Source organism: Mustelus asterias, chromosome 7, assembly GCF_964213995.1.
Source record: "Mustelus asterias chromosome 7, sMusAst1.hap1.1, whole genome shotgun sequence".
In the NCBI taxonomy this organism is placed as follows: Eukaryota; Metazoa; Chordata; class Chondrichthyes; order Carcharhiniformes; family Triakidae; genus Mustelus; species Mustelus asterias.
This window is the reverse complement of record NC_135807.1, coordinates 118,996,475-119,023,759: the sequence shown is the minus strand read 5'-3', so window position 1 is coordinate 119,023,759 and position 27,285 is coordinate 118,996,475.

Sequence of the window (27,285 nt, the reverse complement as noted above, 5' to 3'; positions counted from 1 at the left end):
ACAGCATGGTTTTGTAAGAGGGAGGTCGTGCCATGCAAATTTGGTGGAGTTTTTTGAGGAAGTGACAAAAACGGTTGACGAAGGAAGGGCCGTGAATGTCGTCTATATGGATTTCAGTAAGGCATTTGACAAAGTCCCTCATGGCAGGTTGGTTAAGAAGGTTAAGGCTCATGGGATACAAGGAGAGATGGCTAGATGGGTAGAAAACTGGCTTGGCCACAGGAGACAGAGGGAAGCAGTCGAAGAGTCTTTTTCTGGCTGGAGGTCTGTGACCAGTGGTGTTCCACAGGGCTCTGTACTGGGACCTCTGCTATTTGTGATATATAGAAAAGATTTTGGAAGAAGGTGTAACTGGTGTTATCAGCAAGTTTGCGGATGACACGAAGATGGCTGGACTTGCGGATAGCGATGAACATTGTCGGACAATACAGCAAGATATAGATAGGCTGGAAAATTGGGCGGAGAAATGGCAGATGGAATTTAATCCAGATAAATGCGAAGTGATGCATTTTGGAAGAACTAATGTAGGGGGAGTTATACAATAAATGGCAGAGCCATCAAGAGTATAGAAACACAGAGGGACCTAGGTGTGCAAGTCCACAAATCCTTGAAGGTGGCAGCACAGGTGGAGAAGGTGGTGAAGAAGGCATATGGTATGCTTGTCTTTATAGGATGGGGTATAGAGTATAAAAGCTGGAGTCTGATGTTGCAGCTGTATAGAACGCTGGTTAGGCCACATTTGGAGTACTGCGTCCAGTTCTGGTCGCCGCACTACCAGAAGGACGTGGAGGCTTTAGAGAGAGTGCAGAGAAGGTTTACCAAGATATTGCCTGGTATGGAGGGTATTAGCTATGAGGAGAGATTGGGTAAACTGGGCTTGTTCTCCCTGGAAAGACGGACAATGAGGGAAGACCTAATAGAGGTGTACAAAATTATGAAGGGTATAGATAGGGTGAACAGTGGGAAGCTTTTTCCCAGGTCGGAGGTGACGATCACGAGGGGTCACGGGCTCAAGGTGAGAGGGGCGAGGCATAACTCAGATATCAGAGGGACGTTTTTACACAGAGAGTGGTGGGGGCCTGGAATGCGCTGCCAAGTAGGGTGATGGAGGCAGACATGCTGGCATCGTTTAAGACTTATCTGGATAGTCACATGAGCAGTCTGGGAATGGAGGGATACAAACAAATGGTCTAGTTGGACCAATGAGCGGCACAGGCTTGGAGGGCCGAAGGGCCTGTTTCCTGTGCTGTACTGTTCTTTGTTCTTTTGTTTTGAGTCAAGATGACACTTTGTCAGAGCTTCATCAGCGAATGTTATATATTGTTGTATTACCTGTAAAGAGCCAGCAACTAATTAGCTAGGAACTAATCTTTATGTGTAAGTGTTCTTGGGGCCACCTTTCACAGCTGCACTAGAGACTCATGTGATGCGTAACAGAAGCAGTTCAAGTCATCCCTTCTGTTGTATAAGTATGGCAGATATGAAACATAAAGTGCTCTCATCTTTCCCAGTACGATTATCTGGGATTCAAATGATAAAAAGAACACATAGCACGGCTATTGGTCACTGGCATTCATTCCCCAGAATAACTGCAGGGACGCAATGTGCATGTTGCTAAGGTGATCATTTATGCAAATCAAAATGACAGGAAAATCTATTTCTATATCACATTGATCAGGCAGGATGTAGCTCACTTGTGAGGGGCCTGTTGAAAGGGAAGTGAAATTTAGGAGCTGGAACTGTAGTTTATTTTTAATCGTAAACAGGTAATAGAGGCTGTATTTTCATGAAACATCTTGGTGTTTGTCCTGTAATATTAAAAGTAAAAGTTTATTTATTAGTCACAAGGCTTAAATTAACACTACAATTAAGTTACAGTAAAATTCCCCTCGTCGCCACATTCTGGCGCCTGTTCGGGTCAATGCACCTAACCAGCACGTCTTTCAGACTATATACTATATCAGATGTCTAACTCTACAGATCTCTTTAAGTCATTTTACTTTCAATCGTATCCCAAATTACAGCAGCAGGATAAACCAAGGCAGCACCCATTCTGTGTTTGTATGACACTGCATTGGAAGTCAACATGATCCCAGACCACCAGGGGCTTCCAATATTGATCAATAGTTTAGAAAATACAAAGGTACCAGGGAGATATTCATTTCTACTCGATTGTACATTTTGAGCTAACCCTCTGCTTTTAATATAAATTTGGCTTTGGGCCACCAGAAATTTATTGATGTAAATCAAAATAAAAATGCTTCCAATAAACTGCGGGCTGATTCCTTTACAAAATGTGGTAGAAACTTGGCAATGGATAAATGAAAGGTAAACCAACCATGATATCGGGGATATATAGTTCCACTTAACTACTGGTCTAGTGGCATGCATGGTTTATTTTCTGTAACCTCTTGCTCCCCATTGATTTATCCTCTGTTTGCATTACGATATTAAACTTGACATGAATTGACCTCACTTCAGGATTTCCTGCAGAACGGGATCAGCATGAAAGGACTGAGAGAAACACCAAATGAATGCGTATGTAATATAATATTGTTTTTAATACCCTCTCACACACTGTGAAGTTTGCAGTCAATCATATGCCATTGTTTGAATTGCTTCTATTCTGAGACCAAATTTTATAAGGACCATTATATATAACCGTTTCACAGTGAGGAAACAAAATACCTTGTGGCAGGTTTTTGTAATGTGACATAATATCCAATGACGTGCAATAAAAAAACATGTTGCTCATAAATATTGCATTTTGTCGCAACTTTAGTTACTGAAGAATGCATTAATCTCCTTCAAGAATAAACCAATTCACAAAACTCCCCTGAGATGCCAAAAAAGGGAAAATTATTCCTCAGAGTAAGAAAATGATTTAGGTTTTGAAGCGTCTTTCTCAAGAGAGATAGTCCCATAAATCCTCACATCGGGGTGGAAGATGGCAGAGAACAGAAAGAGCATAGGATTGGTGTTTCAGAAAGTAACCCACAAGATTCAAGGAGCTAGCCCTCTTCAATCATGGTTTCCAACTTACAAATTCAAATTCGGATTTAGAATTTTTATCTCTTTATAAACAATATGGTTTTCCTCCTTCTGAGTGATGGGCAGAATGCATCCTAAGGGCAATGGACTTGACAGTGTCTGAGCCCACCAGCATTTCCAACATTAGGCCATTTTAAAAGACTGGGGCTTGCAGGGCCTTGCACCTGGGTGTAGGGGAAGAAAAAGGTCTGTGACAGTAATGGTTGCTAAGCTTCTGGCTGCTGCATAAACTCCACAATAATCTCGCACGCCAGTTATAAAAATAAATCAATTACCCTTTTGGGCTCCTTGTGTGCTTTGCCACTTATTTCTTTCCGGTCTACTTTAGGGTGGAATGGTTTCACAGTGGTTAGCACTGCTGCCTCACTGCGCCAGGGACTTAGGTTCAATTCCAGCCTTGGGTGACTGTCTGCATGGAGTTTGCATGTTGTCCACGTGCCTCTGCTCCGGTTTCCTCTCACAGTCTAAAGAAGTGTGGATTGGCCAAGATAAATTGCCCCTTATGTGTAGGTTAGATGGATTAGCTGTGGTATCGCACAGGGTTATGTGGTGAGGGGGGTGGGGGGGGTGTGGACCCCAGTAAGATGCTCTTTTTGAGAGTTGGTGCTGACTTGATGGGCCAAATGGTCTCATCCCTTCAGCTTCTTCCCTGCTGCCATCAGACTTTTGAAAGTAGACCTTTCTCTACACCCTGGCTATGACTGTAACACGACATTCTGCACCCTCCCCTTTCCTTCTCTATGTACGGTATGCTTTGTCTGCATAACGTGCAAGAAACAATACTTTTCACTGTATACTAATGCATGTGACAATAATAAATCAAATGACATCAAATCCTGCACTGTAGGGATTCTATGGATTCTCATCTGAGTAGAGCCATAAGCCTTTTAACTTCTTTCCATGGCCACCCCAAGTGCCTTGAAACAATATTTGGCCCTCCACTTGCCATGCTATTTCTCCAGTCACTGTCAATCACATTGCCATTTCCACCTTGGATGCCCTTGTCCTCAATAAAAGTCTTACTCTAATCCATACTGGTCATTGCCCAAGTATGCTGCCAACACTGTGCCTCTAAGTTCAAGGAATGCAAATTTGATTGTTCACAGTCGACAAAAGGAGGTTTTGTGACGCAGTGGCCGTGTCTCTGCCTCTGAGCCAGAATCTCCAGGTCAAGTTCCACTCCAGGACTTAATAACTAAGGAAGATGCGTTTATAGCACATCTGAAACAGGTTGGGTAACAACTTGTAAATCCCTCCAACACACGCTAATGGCAGGTGGTAAGAGCGGGAGAGATTGCTGGTCAGCCATGTGGTTGAAAGAGCACGGGAGCCCCTACTATTACAATTCATAGATTCAGACTACAACACATAAGTAAACATTTATGTAAAATGGCTGGACGATGAAGAACTGAAGAAAACATAATATATACATATAAAGGAAGGACAACCAAGCAGCATTATCTGCTCATATAATCATAGAATCCCAACAGTGCAGAAGGAGGCTATTCACCCCATTGAGTCTGCACCGACCACAATCACACCCAGCCTCTATTCCTGTAGCCCCACATATTCACCCTGCTAGCCCCCCTGACACTAAGCGACAATTTACCATGGCTTATCAACCTAATCTGCACATCTTTGGACTGTGGGAGGAAACCGGAGCACCTAGAGGAAACCCATGCACACATGGGGAGAATGTGCAAACTCCACACAGACAGTCACCCAAGCTAGGAATCAAACCTAGGTCTCTGGTGCTGTGCGGCAGCACTGCTAACCACTGTGCCAGATTGCCACCCATAAGGTATAAATTGTTATAAGGTATATTGTTATAAATTTTCATAAGGTATAAATTGTTGTTTTCCCCTCATGCAAAGTGTCCTGATGAGTTCAAGACAAAAAGCTTTGACATGTCTCTTTCTCAGCAATTCCCTTCATGAGGCATATCTCCTGCCCTCTGTACCTTATTCCCATTAAACTGCTGACTACACAACTTCCTATCGTGTTTCCATCTAATGGGTGATGGAGTGATATTGCCTCCTGGAAGTGAAATCGCCCTCTCCTTGGGTATGTCTTCGCAAACTATTCTCCATCTTCAACCTCTCTTTCCTCTCCAAAACTCTTGTACAAATTGTCATCTCTCAAATCAATGTCCATCTTTCTCAGAACTCCATGCTCAAATTCCTTCAATCAAGATTTCACCCACAACAGCTTTCTCAAAGACACAAATTATATCCAATATGAGTACGATTGCCTTTACCTGTGACTGCAGTCTAGCCCTCAACATCCTTGATTTGTTTGCATGCTTTAGCACAGTTGACCTCACCATGATCCCCCAGTATATCTCTAATGTTGGCAACCTTAGTGCAATCACCCTCACCTGTTTTCTTTATATAAAAGTTCATTCACAGTCAAAGAAATGCCTGTAACATCTCCACTTCTTGGCCACGATTCTCCCAAAAGTGCTGAATTGGCGAGAAAACTGTTCTAAATCACGACTGTTCTGACAAGTCAGCTTCTCACCTGAATCTCCACACTCTGTGCACTGCAGAGGTCCCAGTCGGGAATCTCATTAAAAACCCAGGGGGTGGGTCCTATTCACGCTGGGGATTGACAGTCTGGAACTCTGCGCATGCGCAGTGGTCCCGATTTGTCAGACTCCCCGTTTGCTGGCCAGCCCGATCACTGGCCAGCCCAGGACCCCCGCAGAGCTGCCCCTCCGGCTATCCCCATGGCCCAATTGCGGCCCCCACAGCAATTCCATGGCCAGCCCTAACCACCCCCCCCCCATCCCGGAGCACCCCAACGCACAACCCACACCCCCAGCAGTGGCAATCCCCCCACCCCACTCATCCCGGCAGACCCCCTCCCCCCCCGCTGACCCCGCCCCCCTCAGGGTCAGACCCCTCCCCGGTAGGCAGACCCCCCCTTCCCGCCTCAATCGCTGCTCTCCCCCCATCCCAGACCGATTCTGTCTGCAGAGTAGAAGCAGGGCCCCCCACCACCACCGAATGCCCCTAGGCCCCACCCACAATAAGCCCCACCCCCTTGGCACTGCCCAGTGCCCAGGGGCACCACACCCCCACGGCCCAACCCCCTGGGGGGCCCCGATTGCCCCCCTTTCATTCAAGCAGGGTCTCCCGGTAGTTCCCTGAACATGGGGAGCTAGTTTGAACCCCGCCGGAGTGAAATACTCCTGGCGGTGTAGGAGATTCAATCGGGACCTGAAAGTTCCCGATAATGAACTGCTAAGCATATTTAAAATACATTTTTAAAAGATTCAAATTACTTACCTACCTTCCCGCCGGTTTCCAGCAAGGTCTGACCGGCGACTGTTCGCCGGCTCTGGGAGATGCACATGTGTTCCCGGCACATGCGTAAATCCCGGTAATAGGCCGGCAACGCGCATCCCCCCCCCCCCCCACCCCCTCCCGCTCCGACCCGCCAGAAAAGTTGCGGGTCGCGATGGGAGAATTGCGGTCCCTGTTTCCACCCGGCATGGTGGCACAGTGGGTTCAGCATGGTGGCGCAGTAGTTAGCACTGCTCCCTCACAATGTCAGGGACCCAGGTTCAATTCTGACCTCGGGTGACTGTCTTTGTGGAGTTTGCACATTCTCGCTGTGTCCGCGTGGGTTTCCTCCAGATGCTCCGGCTTCCTCCCACAGTCCAAAGGTGTGTGGGTTAGGTTCATTGGCCATGATAAATTCCCCCTTTGTGTCAGGGGGACTAACAGGGTAAATATGTGAGGTTATGAGGTTAGGGCCTGGGTGGGTTTGTTGATGGTACAGGCTCAATGGGCCAAATGGCCTCGTTCTGCACTGTAGGGATTCTATGAAACCCCTCTAATGTTACTAATCTTCCATTTTTCATCTACATGCTGCCTCTCATTGACAGCACCTGACAATTTCTCTTACATCAGTGATGGGAAAACTATTGGAGAAAATTCTGAAAGAGAGAATTAATCTCCACTTGGAGAGGCAAGGCTTGATCAGGGATAGTCAGCATGGCTTCGTCAGAGGGAGGTCATGCCTAATAAATTTGAATTTTTCAAGGAGGTGATTGGGTGTGGAGATGAGGGTAGTATAGTTGATGTAGTTTATATGGATTTTAGCAAAGCCTTTGACAAGGTCCCACGTGGGAGACTGATAAAGAAAGTAAAAGCACTTTGGAGCCAGGGTAACTTCGCAAGTTGATCCAAAACTGGCTTCGTGGTGGCAGATAGAGGGTGGTTTGTGTGACTGGAGGCCGGTGCTCTGTGGTGTAATACAGGGATCAGTGCTATGTCCTGTTATTATTTCAGATATATATAAACGATGTGGGGGGGATGATAAGTAAGTTTATGGATGACACGAAGATTGGCAGGATGGTTAATAGTGAGGAAAAAGCTCTTAGGTTGCAGGAAGATAGAGACGGGTTGGTCACATGGGCAGATCAGCTGTAGATGGAATTTAACCCTAAAAAATGTGAGGTGATGCACTATGGGAGGAGTAACAAGATAAGGGAGTACTCAATGAATGGCAGGACATAGGAAACTCAGAAGATCAGTGGGATCTTGTCCACAGATCCCTGAAGGCAGCAGGATGGGTTAATAGGACAGATAAGAAGGCATACAGGACACTTGCCCTTATCAGTTGTGGCATAGATGATAAGAGCAGGAAGGTTATGTTGGAGTTGGTTAGGTCACAGCTGGAGTACTGTGTGCAGTGCTGGTCACTTCACTATAGGAAGGATGTGATTATACTGGAAAGGGCGCAGAGAAGATTCACCAGGTGTTGCCTGGGATTGAGCATTTGAACTATGAAGAGAGGCTGGATAGGCTCAGGTTACTTTCTTCTGAGCAGAGAAGGCTGAGGTGGGACATAACTCATGGTGCTCAGGGGTAAGAGATACATAATGCAAAAGGCACCCTATCCCCATGCACACCAAGGGTGGGAGATCTGTCCAATCATCTTGTGTGTAATGGAAGGGTGAGGAGTTCCAGATTGACAGGCATTTGAAACTGACTCGTCTTGGGTAGGCTTGCAAGGCTGGAATGGTGTAGCAGGTAAAGGCTGGATTGATGTATGCGCTTGTTCACATTCAGAAGAGAAGTAATAACATGCTCGAATATACGGGAACAGATAGTGGGGTGCCCATCATCCCAATCCTATCCAGGTTTAAGATGGATACACTAGACTTGGAAGGTGAGTGAGAAGCAAGGTCTTCAGATGTCGGAGAGGCAGAGGTGTCTTAGGCCGACAAGAGTTCAGTGGGCAGGTGCGAGACTAGGGAAATGTACAGGAAGGGCTGGCCCATAGATTGGCCACTCACAATGCCTTAGTGAGGCACTTGCCCGCTGCCCCTGCTTAGGTCAGGTTCCCCACTTAAAAATGGGGGCAAAAATCAGATATTTCTCTGCACACCATTTTTGTCCAGTGGTGTGGGGGTTTGAGTGCCCAGTAAATGAATGCCACATTTGAAAGTTTGTGAAGATAAAAGCCTGTGGTCAGGAACATTCTGAAAGGTAAGTGTAAGCTGTTTTGACACCTTCAAATGTCACAATTAGATACTGTGTTGTAAAGTAGATGTCGGAATTCTCTGGCCATTCACACTGGCGGGATTCTCCTGCCCATGGGTTTCCTGCTATTGTGGGGAGACATTAATTGGAATTCCCATTGACAACGGCGGGACCAGAGAATCCTGCCAGTAACTAACAACGCACCACCTCCTGCCGGTGGAAACAGGCGGCTGGGAGGCTGGAGAATCCTGTCCGACATGTTTTTAATGCAGCGGTTCATCAGAGGATTCTGCCCCGGAAAATTGATCCTTACCTTGATCAGCTTACATATTTGTTCACATGCATTATAGTACTTTTCCAATGGAGAAAGTGACATAATGCAGTAAAATGTGCATCAAAATTGTCTGTCAGTCTGTGCTTTCATCTTTTCTAATTTGAGTTAAATGTCTGTGGCTGAGAAAGAAAATCTGGTTTTGTCATTTTGAAAAAAATGTTGCACTTTAAAAAAATCTAACCAGTTGCTGCCTTACATTGACTGGCAAACACTCAGCTTTAACATTGAAATGAGCACCTTCTGTTCTTTTCTTCCAAGAGAGCAGTCTGTGGTTTGAATATCTGATGGTGATTTATTGAGGATGTTTGTAATGACATAATCTATTCCTCTCTCAGAAGCACCGTCGCTACTGGCACTGAGGATCCTCCCTTGATGCCCGAGGAGAAACTGCCAATTAATGCACCCACATCACATTCGTTCTCTGTACCAACCACCAGCACAGATACAGGCACTTTGGTAGGCTTTTGTGCATCCAAATGCACTGTGTTGCGAAGTTGGAATTTGATGTTGATAAAGATGTAAAAAAATTGTAAAAATGCTCGAAGGAAAAAAACATTGTGAGGTCCCTTTGAAAGTTGGTGTTTTGTTTCAGTGCTTGGAAGTTTAAAATGCAAAGTACATCCAGAGTCCAAGCTGAAACATTTGTATCAAAAAGTCAAGCACAAGACAAACTGTTTTTGCTTGAATTTTGCCCAATCAATTTGAAGCAGGCACTCACTACCAAGAACCTATAAGATCTGAATTTGATGATGTTGACAACATCAGACCAATCCTATTGTAGGAAAATTGATAGGTCATCGCAGGTATAAAAGAGAGTGCAGGGGGAAAAAACAGCAGAGCAACAGAACAACTGCCACCTCTCAAGCCACGGGAGAGAGAGAGCAGCTGTCAACACTGCCAGATTCAGATATCTCTTAAGAAAATGCACCCTCTAACTAGCAAAAGGTACCTGTTGTGGGAAATTCTTTTAGGTGGCCTGATTAATTTAAAGGCAGAATCTTTTCATTAAACATTTCATTTCACAAAAAGGCAAACAAAGTTTATTCAGTTCAATGAAATTCTTCATTTAAACTAGTTTTATTAAAACATTGAAATGTTAGAATTAAAAACATTACACGTGAACAATATTCAGACAAACATACAAATAGGACAAGACAAACCTCATTTTGTCCAGAATGGGAGATCAATGGTTCCACCGACACAACTAATATGCGAGCAGGCTTTCACAAAAGATCTCCGATTTCATGCCAAAAAAAGTAGAATAGTTATACTTTTTTTATCAGATTAATCTGCCCTGCACTTAATTAACAGCAATTTTATTCATTCACTGATCTGTCAATTTACTGATGACATGTCTTTTAATCAATAATTCTCCGACACCTTCAAATATAACTCTGTTATTCGTCAGTCTGTTTTACGGAAGTTCTGTCCCAAAAAATGGCTTCTTATGATTCAGCATTTCGCTAACCAATTTAAACCGGTTCTATTGAAGACACCTTTATCTATTGGACTTATTTTCCCCGGCTTAGATATGCATTGGTAATTTACTTTGTTGCATTATTTGTGCCTGACTTGTGCTGATATCTTTCATGAATACATCTTTCATTTTAATGGTAAATGTTAAAAACATTTCTTAGAGACATTAGGATGTTACTTACATATTTTGTATTATTCTCAAACCACATATTAATGCATTAGCTGCTAATTATCCTTATGTTGGATATTTAAAATTAATCAGAATTCTCAACTACAGTACCAAATCAGAACGAACTTCCAGAGGAATCAATAGAACTCCAAAAGTTTTCATAAGCCACAAAACCTGGTTGTATATTTTGAAAATGACTGAATCCTATTAGTTTTCTTTGTTAATGAATGGATATTGTATTTATTTGAACAGCATTCCAGTCCAATCTTATTTTATTCGTATGTTACTTGTTTAACTAAAGGTCCCTGTTAGTTAAATAAATACATTTTTAAATGTTCATTTAAAGTGAGTGTCAGGTATTTCTGTTCGTTAACCACTAAATGTTAATGAAGAACAGTTCACACCTTCCTACACACTTTTAGCAGATTACGAGGTGAGGTATTCCTCTTTGGGGGATTTGGCGTTACTTCTGAAAAAGGGGGTCAACTTCTGCATCGTACCAACTGTAATGGAGGCACATCACACTCACTGGAGGGGTTAGCGGAGGCAGGGGATGCCCAGGGTGCCAGCAGTGGGAGGACTGCTGGAGACTAGGGCAATGCTGAGACCAAGGCAGATGACAAGACTCTGGAGCCGACATCAGGTGACAGATGCTCGATGTCCAGCAGGATGAGCAGGAAGATTTGATGGAGATCCCAGTAGGTCTGCGTGCCATGGTCTCTGTCATGGAGGAGTCCGTGTGGAGTTTGAACACTGCGTTGACCCTGAGCACTGAGTATACAGCCTCCTCCATTGAGAGAATGATGACATTCATGGAGTGGCAGCTTGAGGAACAGAATCAGGGGCTCCTGGAGTTGCACTCTGACTGGCAACGGCGTTGGGGGGTTTCATGGAGGAAATCTGATTTTCCTCCTCACTCCCAAAACCATTCAATTTTCCTGTTCTTTTGTAAGTTGTGAACCCTTAGTGTGCAAAGTGCACAGCTGCCCCTGCTTAAGTCAGGTTATACATTTTAAACTGGGGGCAAAAATCAGATATTTCCCTGCACACCATTTTTGTGTAGTGGTGTGGGGGTTTTGAGTGCCCACTAAATGTACACCACATTTTAAAATTTATGAAGATAAAAGCCTGTGGTCAGGAACATTCTGAAAGGTAAGTGTAAAATGTTTTGACACCTTCAAATGTCACTGTTAGATACTGTGTTGTAAAGTAGATGGCCGGAATTCTCCGGCCATTCACACTGGCGGAATTCTCCGGTCTTGCTGGCAGCGCACTCCGCCCGCAGGTTTCCCGCCAGTATGGGGAGACATCAATTGGAGTTCCCATTGATGGCGGTGGGACCAGGGAATCCCGCCACTAGCAAACAACGTGCCACCTCCCGCCAGCAGGAAACACGCAGCTGGGAGGCAGGAGAATCCCGCCCGATATGTTTTTATTGCAGTGATTCATCAGAGGATTCTGCCTTCGAAAATTAAGTTGATCCTTACCTTGATCACCCTTACGTACTTGTTCACATGCATTGTAGTGTTTTTCCAATGGAGAAAGTGACATTATGCAGTGAAATGTGCACCTAAATGGTCTGTCAGCCTGTGCTATCTTCTTTACTAATGTGAATTAAATGTCTGTGGCTGAGTAAGAAAGATCTGGCTTTGACACTTTGAAATAAATTCTACACATTAAAAAACTCTAATCAGTTGCTGCCTTACATTGATTGGCAAACACTTAGCTTTAAGATTGAAATGAGCACCTTCTGTTCTTTACTTCCAAGAGAGCAGTCTGTGGTTTGGACATCTGATGGCGATTCTGAATTCTTGGCTGAGTTTCAAGTGTAAATGAGTTTCAGTACAGTACGTGTTCCACTCATCTGCGAATGAATGACTGTTTCAATAAATTGCAACACATCGCTGCTTTCACGTGGATTCTGGATTCTTGACAGAAGCTAATCGGATTAAAAGTATGTCAAGGTTTTCCCACACAACGTAATGAATTCTGCACTCAGAGTCAATGAAATTGAGGCTTTTATTAGATGGGAGAGATTTTTTTTTACTGAAAGAATGTAAGCTATTTTCAATTGATATTGCATGGAATCTGAGGTGTGAACGTAGTGCATACTGGGTGACTGGCTATGTAGGATAGATACATGGGGGGGGCGGTGCAGAGAGATGGCATGAGTGATCTAAGGAAGCATGAGCTGACATGGGTAGGGTTAAGGGGTGAGTTTTAGGGGACGTTTAAACACTGTAGCTCAAGCCCTCACACATTCCAGCACTGCTCACAAACTGCATTGTAAACCAGACACTGTAATTAAAGGACCAAAATGGCATGAAACGTCACACATGGGCAGGATGTGCAGTTTGCAAGCTGTGAAAGCGTGCGGGTCATTTTTTTCTGAGCCCATAAAAAGATTGGGCCCCATCTCTTATGATCAAAGAGGTAGATTAATTGCACTGTAACATACAATAATAAGCAGTGAATATAATTCTAATATAATTCTAATGTTATATAGCAAGCTTTCCATTTTAATACATCAAAAATAGTCCTGGATTTAAAAATGTGATTTTTTTGCCCACCTTCTTACACACAGAAGTAGGATACTATTGATTGATAATAATGAATAATTCAGGCAAAATAGAGTTATTAAGACATCTGAAATAATGGAGGATGACACATACTTTCCACCCACAAGCAACTCTACCCAACAATTTCATCTGTGTAACAAGTGGACACAAACCCAGATTGTCAGCACATTTCAAATGAATCTGAATTCAAGTGCTTTTCTGTTGCTGAAGGGGTTCTCCATTTTGAACCTGGGATTGTCAGCTTGGAAGCTACGGCCACAAGATTACAGCGAGCAATGTTGTTGTGCAAATGGTTAATGATTTCCCGACAAATATCTCCCTCCGTCATTTAATTAGAGGAAGTAATTCATTTATTTTAACCTCTTTATTAAAATAGAGGGGTGAGTTTAATATGAACGCTTTGTAAAGAATCCCTGACTGACTGCAATTTGAATATGTGTCGTCTTTCATTTTCAAGATGAACAAGTAATGGCTACAACAATTCCTGAGAAGCTGTGCATAGCATATTTAACTTAACCCTCTCAAGGACAGACTGTGACAATGGCAATGAAAACTGTCTATAACAGGATGGCATCAAAGCCTGTCTTATTTATGTCCATTTATTAATTCCTACCTCTCTCTTAAGCAGGTGGTCTAGATGGCATAAAAGTCAAAATAAAAACAAAAGAAGCATTCAGCAAGTCAGGCAGCATGTGTGGTGAGAGAAACATGGGGTTAACTTTTCAGGTCGATGCACTTAGTCAGATTGGAGGCTGATGTTGATGTTGCCCAGTGAGCTTGTCTGCTAGAATGAGTTCAGATCTGAACTCAGATGCTGCGACTCAGATGCACAGTGGAGCAGCCGGATGAAGCAAGTAACTGATGTATTGGCTCAGCTTGATATCAAATGGATAGCTGTTGGTTATGAATCCGGTTATTCTGTTCAAGATCAGTGGTAACATGTTACAATGTCAACAACACAGAAAACCCTGTATCAAACCCAAAGCAAAGAGAAACCTGTCCGAGAAAATAAAAGCACATCAAAAATGTAGCACGAAAACTTGCTTTCAATGTAATAGCAGAGCTACAAGAACATACTAATTGTTGATCAGCCACTCCCCTTTAAAACAGGTATGGAGCGTACCACAGTGTATGAGAGAAAAGGACAAAATCCAGGAGGCAATTTAGTCGCACAGGTAACAGATCATCTGAAATAAATGGGTTGCTGCAAAGGAAAATCTAATATTTAAAATGGGATTAGAACACAGCTTACTGGAACGCAGGAGGAAATGAAAAAAAAAACATGCACAATACATTAGTATCTCATGTGTCCAAATGTAATAAAGTAATTCCTTGCATTTGCAAAGTTATTTAGTCTCCTTTCTCCCTCTATTTTATGTCTGAATGTCTCCTTCCATTTCCATTGGCTTGACTCTGCTCCCTCATTGATTGTGTCAAACCTGAACTTTGGCTTTCATTGCTAACTCCGTTTAATGGCTGGCAATGTGGCATTGGGTAAATTTTCTGGTCCAGTCTGTCGCGGGCAGGACAGACAATTTAATGGAGCATTGGCCTCTCTTGGGCATTTCTGGTCTTGGGGGTGGGTGCGACTGGAAATTCCCAGCCGTTGTCTTAGTCAAAGCTCCTGACTCACTTTGCAGTACCGGTGGATGCTGTGATCAGCTGCAGTAAAAGTGGCTGTGGGGGGGTGGTGCAGATAGACATCGGCAAAGGGCATAATAAAGGAAGGAACAACAGGGTTGGGGGAGCAACAGAGGGGTTGCTCTCGCAGGAGCTGCCTAACAGCACGTATAGATATTGCCAATCAATTCTGGTTCCACCTGCATCAGTGCAGAGGCAGACACACTATTGGGAGAGGAGACAGCATGTGGATTACTGATGGGGGAAATGCGTGTGACATGGAAGCACTTTGAGTTGGCTTCCCACCTCCATGTCCCCCATTCGCCATAATTCCCTCTCCTTCACCAGCAGCATGTTTCTCCAGTGACACATGCATTAAATCTCTGTCATGTTGTTGGAAGTGGTAGACATGTTGGCTTTCAAAGCCTGCATGGCACAGGCCTTGTCTGCATGGATTCGTTTAATAGCCATGCTTCAAGTTCCATACAGATGGCCACCTTCTCCATGACAGACATTCTGACAGCAACCTGATCCGCTAATAATTGGCCTGGATTCTTGCATCTTCTCTGCTATTGCCCCGAGTGGATGCAGCAACAGTTTATTTTTCTTTGCATTCTTGGGATGTGGGCACTGTTAGCCAGGCCAGCATTTATTGAACATCCCTAATTTCCCTTGAGAAAGTAATGGTGATTACTGCTCAGTCTATGTGGTGTAAATACATCCACAGTGCTGTTAGGAAGAAAGTTCCACTGTTTTGGTCCAGTGACTGTGATTGAATGGCGATATAGTTCCAAGTCAGGATGGTGTGTGACTTTGAGGCAAACTTGAAGATAGTTGTGTTCCCATGTGTCTGCTGCCCTTTGTTCCTTTAATTAGTAGACGTCATGGGTTTGGAAGGTGAAGTTGAAGGAAGCTTGGCATGTTGCCGCAGTGCACCTTGTGGAGGATACAGCTGCCACTGTGCACCACTGGTCAAGGGAGTGAATGTTTAAGGTGGTGGATGGGTACCAACCAAGTGGACTGTTTTGCCTTTTTGCTGTCAATTTCTTTGAGTGTTCTTGGAGTTACATTCCTCCAGGCAAGTGGAACTTATTCCATCACTCCTTGCTCTTGCCTTGAAGATTGTGGATAAGCTTTGGGGAGTCAGGAGGTGAGTTACTCTTTGCAAAATTCCCACTCTCTGACCTATTCTTATCGCCACAATATATATTTGGCTGGTCTAGTTAGGGTTCTGGTCATTGGTAACTTCCAGAATGTTGATGGCATGAGATTCAGTGATGGTAATGCCATTAAATGTCAATGGGAGATGGTTGAATTCTCTCTTGTTGGAAATGATCATTGCTTGACACTTGTGTGGTGTGAATGTTACTTGTCACCTATCTGTCCAAGCCTGAATGTTGCCAGGCCATGGTGCATGTAGGAAGGTACTAGCATGAGTATCTGAGAAGTTGTGTGAATGAGATTTAAGGTGAATGGCAAGAGAAGTAAAGTGGGGATGAAGACAATCTTTTTCACACAGCATATGTTTAGGATCTGGAGTTCACTGCCTGAGAGCGTGGTAGGGGCAGAGTCAATCATGGTTTTCAAAGGGAAATTGAATGATTATTTGAGGAGAGAACATTTGCAAAGCTAAGAAGTAAGGGGAGGGAAGTGGGACTAGGTGAGCTGCTGTTGCAAAAAGCTGGTGTGGACATAACTGCCCAAATGGCCTCTTTCTGTACTTCAACCATGCTATGATTCTGTGATTCTATGAATCCATCATGAAATTTCTCCTTCTCTTGCTAAAAACTCATATTCCTCGAAATGCATCTTTTGGCTGGGCCCATAAAAAGCTTGAGGTTTTCTTGTATCATGATGTTGTGCATCACACCCACTACCATGCATTAACGACATGAAATCTGGAAGTAATATGATAACTAGATCACTGTGTTGAAATTGCTCATTCTTGCAGAAACATGTTCCTGTTGTCAGCTTCAAATTCCTCTGCCTGGTAAAGAAGATTAGAAAATAAAAGACACATTTTCCGTTAATTGAATAACTGGGGACAAATTTTCCTGCCCTGCCCGCCACGGGGATCGGACGTGAGGGGTGTGCCATGAAAAGGTGCGTTGACCTTGGGCGGGATTTTCCAGTTTTGGGGTGAGCGCGACTAGAAAATCCCGCCTTGATTTCCAAATCCCCTTGTTTTGACTTGCAATGAGTTTGGTTGTCATTGTTTAATTGCTTGACGCAAAATGTGGGGTTTGGAGGTGCAAAATAGACAAAGCAATTTGCTGAGAGCACTCTGTGGGAGAATCTTTCATCTTTGCCTCACATGCAGTTACCTGCTGGAGCAGATCATGCATCCACGATAGAACCTGTCATTGAGAATGAAATGGCTTCTATATTAATTTTTAAGTTTATTTATTAGTGTCACAAGTAGGCTTACGTTAACACAGCAATGCAGTTTCTGTGAAAATTCCCTCATCTTCACACTCTGGCGCCTGTTCGGGTACACAAAGGGAGAATTTAGCACGGTCAATGCACCTAACCAGCACATCTTTCAGACTGTGGGAGGAAGCCGGAGCACCCGGAGGAAACCCACTCAGGCAAGGGGAGAATGTGCAGATTCCGCACAGGCAGTGACCCAAGTTGGGAATCAAATCTGGGTCCCTGGCTCCGTGAGGCAGCAGTGCTAACCACCATGCCACCCATGGTGGTGATTAGTTGGCGATACACGTTACCCAATTACTACCCAGGCAGTAAAGGTGATTGTTCTTCTCTCTCAGTTGCAATCATGATAACTCTGTGATAATGAAAATTTATTTTCTGCTACCTAATTGAAAAATTGACTGTTTAACTAATTCAGTTGCAGAACGTTGCATTTAATTGTAGCTTTCCAACCCGGCTCGTCAATGGAGTGAGCCTCAAGCAGCATTATTAAACATCAGAGAGGCTTACAGCAATTGCAATGGATTGCAGTTTGCTTTTTGGAAGCCACCTGAGGTCACTTAACAAACTGGGTGATTTTTTTTCAGAATGGTTCAGTATTCAAAAAGTGAAGAACTCTTTTCCTCAAGCTCATCACTTAGATCTGCCATACAAAGCAACAAGCCTTCAGGTGCTACCCATTCCTGTAGTCTGTTAGTTGATACCAGTCAGCTTGTGGCCCATCAAATAGGCCTCAATTTTCTTCAGATGGTAACAAGTAAAATGAAACCAGGGTTCCTGCTTCTGATTACTATCCTGTAACCCCTTCTGGAAAACGTGTTGTTTCATGATTTGTCTATATTATATCACAGTAAGAAGTTTAACAACACCAGGTTAAAGTCCAACAGGTTTATTTGGTAGCAAAAGCCACACAAGCTTTCGAGGCTCTGAGCCCCTTCTTCAGGTGAGTGGGAATTCCCACTCACCTGAAGAAGGGGCTCAGAGCCTCGAAAGCTTGTGTGGCTTTTGCTACCAAATAAACCTGTTGGACTTTAACCTGGTGTTGTTAAACTTCTTACTGTGTTTACCCCAGTCCAACGCCGGCATCTCCACATCACGTATATTATATCAGCCCTTGACTTTTAAGGTTGTAGCCTAATAGCCAGACTGGCTTATTTTGTTTTCCTCAGCTGTTACATTTAGGTAACGCAGGGACAGCACAGTGACACATAGTGCCAGGGAGCCGGGTTCAATTCCGGCCTTGGGTCACTGTCTGTGTGGAGTTTGCACGTTTTCCCCATGTCTGCGTGGGTTTCCTCTGGATGTTCTGGTTTATTGTGTTTACCCCAGTCCAACGCCGGCATCTCCTCATCATGACCGCCATCCTCCCACACTCCAAACAAGTGCAGGTTAGATTGATTGGCCATGCTAAATTACCTCTTCATGTCCCAAAATGTGTAGATTGGGTGGATTAGCCATGGTAAGTGCGAGAGGTTACAGGAATAGGGCCTGCGTGGGATTGTTGTTGGTGCAGGCTTAATGGGCCAAATAGTCTCTTTCTGCACTGTAGGGATTCTAATATTCTATTCTATGATTCTAACAGAGAGAGTCAGAGAGATCTAAATTAAATATTTTGATGGCCATTTTATGGGTCTGAAATAAGCATGGTCAGAACAAATTTAGCGGTACAGAGGCATGTGTCTGAAGTGTATGGTCACTCCACTGATGAATTGGGAAATTGGTCTTGCCACAGTCGTTGCCTGAAGACTTCCCTTCAGTAGTGAAAAGAAGCTTCTGCAATCATTAATTTGGACCCAAATTAATTTTGTGGTGGGATTTGAACCCAGGTCCCCAGAACCTTACCATAGGTCACTGGATTACAGGTCCAGCGACAATACCATTGTACCATTGCCTCCCATGGCATTACCAAACCTTTCAAACCTGACTAACAGTTTCAGAAAAAGCTGCAATCGTGCCCCACAACTGACCGATGAAAAACACATCGAAAATTTGTCTTTTACAATAGTGAAATACGAGTGATAATGAACCAGATCTTGTTTCACACTCAATTTTCATTTCCATTGACTTTAGGTGGAAATTCCTGCTGCCCCTCCACACTCCACTACTGCCCCAGGAATCGAGAATCCCTGCCAGCCGTATAAGTTGAACTTAAGTCAGAGAATTTTGATAGCAAATGCACGTGGATGTGTTTCCACAAACCTTGACTGTTAGTGTGGAATACTAATGCTTGATTTGCACATAAATCAAAGAATTGAGAAGGGGAGGCAATGGCATAATGGTATTATCGCTAGATTATTAATCCAGAAATTCAACTAATGTGCTGGTTCGAATCCCACCACGGCAGATGGTGGAATTTGAATTCAATTAAAAATATCTAGAATTAAGAGTCTACTGATGACCACGAAACCATTGTCGATTGTCAGGAAAAACCCATCTGGTTCACTCGGGCCCTTTATGGAAGGAAATCTGCCGTCCTTACCTGGTCTGGCCTACATGTGATTCCAGAGCCACAGCAATGTGATTGGTTTTCAACTGCCCTCTGTCATGGGCAACTCGGGAAGGGCAATGAAGGCTGGCCAGCCAGCAACACCCATGTCCTATGAATGAATGAAAAAAGAACAGAATGCCACTGCAATGCCCAAAACCAACATCCCTCCTTCATCGAATAAATGAAGATTAACTGGTCAGTCAGTTCACTGCTGTATTTTCAGAATCTTATTACATGATAACAGCTCCTACACGTGCCTTCTTAATTCTTTGTGAGTGAAATGATATGAGGTATGTAATCGGTGTGATAAGTCGCAATATAAATACTAGCTTTTTATGTTATTAGAAAAACATTCCTTCTTCACAGTGAAGCTGAGTGCAAAATCTCAATATACAATCAGACTCTGGCAAAGGAAAATGACATTTCACTCCTGTATTGGCTTTTAGATTAATAACAACGCTTGAATATAAGAGAGCCCTGTAATAGCAAAAAATCAAAGTTCCTAACTCTGTTCAGTGGAAAAAATATGCAATTAAAGGACAAGAAGTGTTAAGGGGGAAAGCATTCATCAATACCAAGTAATAAAATCAAGCATTTTAAGTCATCTTCTGAGGCTGTAATGGAGGAAATATAAGCATGACAAAGTCTTTTTAATATAAATAATCCCCTGCGGAGAATAGCGTAAAGGCTCCAGGACAGTTTAGAGACATCTAGAGAAGCATGCTAATATCAGCAAGCCAAGGATCTGATGTAGGTAATAAAACAAAGGCACATTCAATACATCCTACTCCTCTTGAATTCTAAGTGCATTTATAGCGGGTGTTTTCAGATTCCTGCTCAACTATAAAGCTTTGCTGATGCAAAATCTCCTGTAGTTCAAAGGCAAGCCAAAACCTTTTTTTTAATCAACTCCCAGAGTGAATCAAGGGTTACATCCCATAAAATAAACACAACCGGCCACACAAATCTCTTGCAGAAGAGGAGAAAGATTCACCCCATAAACCAGCAACTGGCATTATTTGTAGCTATCCATCTCTTCTTGAGGAACATAGCTTCCTGTTTAATAATGTTGAAGGCCACAGGTTAATAAGACTGCTGATGCCTTATGGAAATTTTTAGGGTTGGCAGGGGACAATTAAAACTAACTGCCTCATCCCCACTCTAGCTTTAGTGCCACATAGGAGACTCACTTAAATCAAATGGGACCCTCTTAAATGGACGCAAGTTAGGGTCCTGTTACATCAGTAGGACTCCAATGGGCTGTCAGCCATGATCTGAGTTGCTTAAAACACTGTGGAGGTCGCAAAATGTAAGCTTAATGATATTATCGCTAGACTAGTAATCCAGTGACCCAGGGTAATGTTCTGGGGACTCGAGTTTGAATCCTGCCACGGCAGATGGTGGAATTTGAATTCAATAAAAAATATCTGAAATTAAGAATCTACTGATGACTATGAAACCATTGTCAATTGTCAGGAAAACCCAACTGGTTCACTAATTCCCTTTAGGGAAAGAAATCTGTTGTTTTTACCTGGTCTGGCCTACATGTGACTGCAGAGCCACAGCAATGTGGTTGACTCTCAACTGCCCTCTGAAATGGCCAAGTGAGGCACTCAACTCAAGGGCAACTAGTGATGGGCAATAAATGCTGGCCAGCCAGCGATGCCCATGTCCTATGAATGAATTTAAAAAAGAGGACTCGACTGCTGGACTTGACTGGGCCCCACAAGAAAACTTTTGGCTTTTACTACCCAGGTCTGCATTTAGCCCCTTCATTCCATCACACCGCCCCCCCCCCCACCCCCCACCCCCCACCCCACCACCCAACCATGCCCCACTGACCCTCACATTCTCATCCTCAAGGCCATGAAATGTGTTCTCTGACTCTTATCTTACAGCCAGTGGACGATGTTCACCCAGTTGCTCCTTTTCAGATTGAGGTAAGCATTTGGCCAGTGGAATGTGAATGAGGGCTGGTAGGTTAAATAGCTCAAGTCTCAAATTGATGTTGGCACCCAACCTGCCCCACCTATCTGAAAGCCATGCCCCCATTAGATTATTTTGTCTAAAACACTCTTTAATTATATAAAATGCCTATAAAACACCAAATAAAATCCAGGCCATTTGATCAAGATTGGGTCTGGAGACAAAATGATACTTAAGATAAAGAAAATCCCATATAACCAATTATATTAAACCCCTGTGTCTGTGTGGGTTTCCTTTGGGTGCTCCGGTTTCCTTCCACAGTCTGAAAGATGTGCTGGTTAGGTGAATTGGCCATGCTGAATTCTCCCTCAGTGTACCCAAACAGGTGCCAGAGTGTGGCAACGGAGTGGTCTTCACAGTAACTTCATTGCAGTGTCAATGTAAGCCTACTTGTGACACTAATAAATAAACTTAAACTTAATAATAAGTAGCAAAACTCTTGAGGAATTGATATAAACTGTCAGACTTATTTAGAATAATTAAATGAGGGCTGATACAGTAAGATTTTATCACTGCCATTGTGAATATCTCAACTTGAAACTGTGACACAACAAAACTTGTGACAATGTTCTTACAATTCGTAAAAAATATTATACAATTTTGTTTCCTGTCATACCTAGTCCTACACCACAAAGCCTGACTCATTTTAATGCCAGAATGTTGACACTCCTAGAGACAAGTTTTTTTTTATTATCTCCAATCTCTACTTACCTCACAAACAAAATATTCTTGTCAAGTTCTCCAGATGACATGCTCCTCACAATGAAGAAACTCAGGCTTTACCAGCGCATGGTTTCACCTCCAGGAGGCAATATCACTCCATCACCATCATGCCATGCAATTTGGGAAGGGTGACATTCAGGTTTTGAGCTGCAGAAGCATCGTACAACTCTGTGGCTATTCTACAAAAAACTTTTCACAGACTTTTGGCTCATGGCAAGCAACAAATATGTTGTTAATGAGCCAATGTTTTCTGGAAGATTTAAGAGGACAGCTGGATGCACAAGTTGGCTGCAGTAATTGGTGCCATTTCCATAATGCATTCAATGAAGGGGCAGCTCTGTCATCCCCCTGGTGGCTGAAAAATGCAACCAGCAAGGTTTCAGTTCAACTCAAAGCGCATGGGAATCTTTCAAATATTTGTCAGGATTTCTGCTCTTTTGTCGCATCTCCCACGCTGATCTGACAAATTGGTAACTTCTTGATGTTCCAGTATTTTTCAAGGTTGAGACATACTCAAAGGGCTGACTAGAAGGGACAACCACAAATGTATCACAGATCCGTCCTATTCATTTGCTTTGTGTTCTGTGTGGAAATGCTTGAGGAAACATCTTTATGGCGTTGTTATAGCAGATTTTCAGACATCATAATAGGCCTCATATAAATGAAATAGACAAACTAAATGGATAACAATAAATGTTATGTGGGGACAGATTATATTTTGCCACTGAAGAGTGCAATGTACCCACTAGGTTGTGAAGACTCATGTCAGAGTTGCTGAAAATAGGAAGGTTTAAATATCTGAGAAGAACTTTGGAAAATGATTACATTTATTCCATACAGGATCAGTAGAAACCTAACAAGCGCAGCCTCCTACCTAAATATGAATTAATGTGTTTTCTAAACCAATATTAGGCATTGAGTTTCAGATCATATTTGTGGTCAAAAATCCTATTGACCAAAACTGATCTAATGCGAAGAAATGTTTTGCAGAACGTATTGTGAAAAGGACTCTAGATTCAATATACGATAACCTTTGCGAAATCTGGGATGAGAGTCAGAGAAGTTTTACAGCATGGAAACAGACCCTTCAGCCCAACTTGTCCATGCCGTCCAGTTTTTACCACTAAGCTCGTCCCAATTGCCCGCATTTGGCCCATATTACTCTATACCCATCTCACCCATGTAACTGTCTATACCAAACAGAATTGTCCAGTAACTGGATTTTCTGACAGTTCAATCTTTACGAACAAACAAACACACAAACTAGGAGCAGCAGTAGGCCACTTGACCTCTCAAGCCTACTTCACCATTCGATATGATCATGGCTGATCTGATTGAAACCTCAATCCCACATTCCTGCTTACTTTCTATAACCTGTCACCTCCTTGCTTATTGTGAGCCTATCTACTTCTGCCTTTCAAATATTCAAAGGCACTGCTTGCATTGCTTTTTGAGGAAAAGAATTCCAAAGACTCACCACTCTCCTTTTGTAGCTCCTTATGTCCACTTCACAACTTACTTTCCTACCTATCTTCATGTCATCAGCAAATTTAGGAACCATGCCCATTAGTCCCTTCATCCAAATAATTTATATAAATTGTAAAAAAGAAAAATCCCCTCACCTCTGTCTTAAATGAGAGACCCCTTATTTTGAAACTGTGACCACCTAGTCCTAGATTCTCTCATAGGAGGGAACACCGTTTTGACATCCACCCTGTCAAGGCCCCTCAGGATCTTTTATGTTTCAATCAAGTCACCTCTTGTGATGATACTGTGCCTTTCAGAGATATACTTTATTCATGTTTCTCTGCAGGATGTTTCTTGTAGTCCCTGACTTTTTGTTGGAGCTATTTTGTCTGCAGCCGGTGTCCTTTATTGTTACTGAAGCAGTGTAATTGATAGCATGTTTGTTTTAATCTGAACTAATGCAGTGTTCTGTTGTTTTAATGTCCCCCTGAGATTTCAGGGTAGAGGTTGATTGGGATAATTGACAGGTCAGGTCATATGACTGGGGACAGCTATGTTTTCACAGAAAATTCCAGCTTAGTTCTTCAGATGCTGTTTTGGAAACTGCAGAGAGAGACTTATCCTTTCCTGTCTCTGAAGTCTGAAGACTGGAAGCTGCTAGAGACTAGATTTACTTCTCGGTTTTGTTGTTTTAAGGATGTATCCTTCCCTGAAAGTTGCTGTTTGGATTTCTGCCCATAGGTATTAACAACTGGAAAAACAAGTATCACGTGAGCATACTTGTTTTAGTGCTAACTAATTCTGAAGAGGGGTGTATGTTTATAAGGTTGCTTTTAAATTGGAACAACAAAGATAGCTCGCTGTTAAGAATTATACTGTGACATGTTTACGTTTTTTAATTGGTGAAAGTTATGCTCATTCTTTTTGATATATTCAAGCTATGTTCTTAAGTAAACTTTGTTTGATAAAAGTTTCCTGGTGGGTCACTTGAATCAGACCTGGAGCGAAACACCTTATGCTCACCAATGCCAAAATCAAATGTAAAACTTAGGGTCTAGGCTAACTTCACAAAACACTTTGGAGTTTCTGGCCTGGGCCATAACATTCTTATTCTCCGAACCAACAGCAGATATAACCCTAGCCTGTTCAACCTTTCTTCATAAGACAACCAGACCATTCCAAGTATTATTCTAGTAAACCTTCTCTGGACTTTTTCCAAAGCATTTACTTCCTTCCTTAAATAAGGATGCATACTTAAAATGTTTTTCTCACCAATAGCCTGTAGAACTGAAGCGCAACCTCCCTACTTTTGTATTCAATTTCTCTTCCAATAATTGATAACATTCTATTAATTTTCTTAATTACTTGCTGTACCTGCATATTAGCCGTTTGTGATTCATACACTAGCACACCCAGATCTCTCTGCATCTTGAGATCACCAATTTCTCACCATTTCAATGAAATGCTTTTTTTAATTCTTCCTTCCAAATTTGACAATTTCTATTACACCCTATTATACTCCATTTGCCAGATCTTTGTCCACTCACTTAACCTATCTATATCTCTTTGTAGCCTGCTTATGTTCTCTTCACAACTTACTATCCTACCTAGCTTCATGCCATCAGCAAATTTAGCAACCATATGCATCAGTCCTTCATTCAAATGATTTATACAAGTTGTGAAATGTTGAGGTTACAGCACTGATTCCCTGTGGCATGCCATTCATTACATCTCCCCAACTAGAAAATGGCCCATTTATACTTGCTCTCAGTTTTCTATTAGCTGGCCAATCTTCTATCGATGTCAATATTTTACCCTCAATACCAGAAACTTTTATTTTCCACAATAACCTTTGATGTGGCACTTCATCAAATGCCTTCTGGAAATTGAAGTACAGCACACCCACTAGTTCCCTTTTATCCATGGAATAGGTTACTTCAGAGAAGTCAAAAATAATTGTTTAAACATGATTTCCCTTTTGCAAAACCATGTTGACTCTGCATGATTGCCTTGAATTTTCCAAAGTACTCAGCTATTAATGCTTTTCTCATAGTTTCTAACATTTTTCCTATGACAGATGTTAAGTTAAGTGGCCTATAATTTCCTTCTTTCTGCCTCTCTCCCTCTTAAAATAAAAGAGTTACATTTGCTATTCACCTATCTAAGGGAATCTTTTCTGAATCTGGGAATTTTGGAAAATTAAAACCAATGCATCAACTACCTCACCAGTCACTCCTTAACACTTGAGAGTAAAGTATATCAGGACCTGTCATCCAGCATCTCAACAATTTGCTCAGTACCACTTTTGTATTTGATGATTGCAATTTTCTTGAGTAACTCCCTCCCTTTCTGATGTACAGATATTTCTGGGATGTTATGTGCATCTTTTATAGCGAAGACAGCTGCAAACTATCTGTTCTATTCATCTGCCATCTCTTTATTTGCCATTAATGATTCTCCAGACTCATTTTCGAGAGGAACAATGCTCACTTTCTTAACTCTTTTCTCTTTTAAGAACCTATGGAAATTCTTACTATCTGTCTTTATGGGCATGGCTTTCCCGGCCCGCTTCATTGCTCACGTAGTGCAGCGGGCCACAAAATATAAGTGGGAGGGAAAAAACAGGATTCGCAACTCGGGTCCGGCCGGTCGCGATATTCTCCTTCCATTTTTTTGGACATCTTCAGCCTCGTGCCGGGGGACAATGTGTGGCTCATTACAATATGATAATAACAATTAGAATCTCTTTAGCAACCTCCAGGCTTGTCCAGGCTCGCTAAAGTTTCTGCACTTGCCGGTGAATTTCCACACCATGGAGATTACGTATGGTTCCCATTAATGGGGATCAGGTGTGATGTTCTCACTGGTGGGACCAGAGGACATTGAGGCCCCCTTGGGAGGTCAGGGCAGGGAGTGCCCCTTAGGTAGTGCCAACCTGGCATTGCCGGCCCAGAACCCTGGCACGGCTCACTAGGCACCCTGACAGTACCAGTCCCACACACTGGCAGTGCCCAGTGACACACTGGCAGTGCCAAGGGGATGGGGCCTGAGGGGGGGGGGGCAGACAGAATCAGAGACAGACTAGGGTTGGGGGAGAGGTAGGAGGGGAGGGAATGAGGTGAACTCTGCAAGAGGGATGGAGGTTACTGGTGCGCAGGTGCTCAGAGGTTGGCCATTGAGGATCGGGGTAGAGGGAGCTCGGAGGCCAGCCATTGGGGATTGGGGGATGGGGGTGCTCAGGGCTTGGGGTTATGAGGCCTGCCATCAGGGGTTGGGGGTGGGGTCAGGGATCGGAGGCTGGGTCCGGCCATCAGAGGTTGGGGCCGGCCATTGGGAGGCCTGGGCTGGCGATCAGAGGCCAGGTCCGGCCATCAGAGGTCGGGTGATCATCAGGAGGCCAGCAATGTTGGGGAGGGGTGAGGAAGCACTTGTCAACCGATCTCCCAGCGTACTGGGAGATCGGTGCA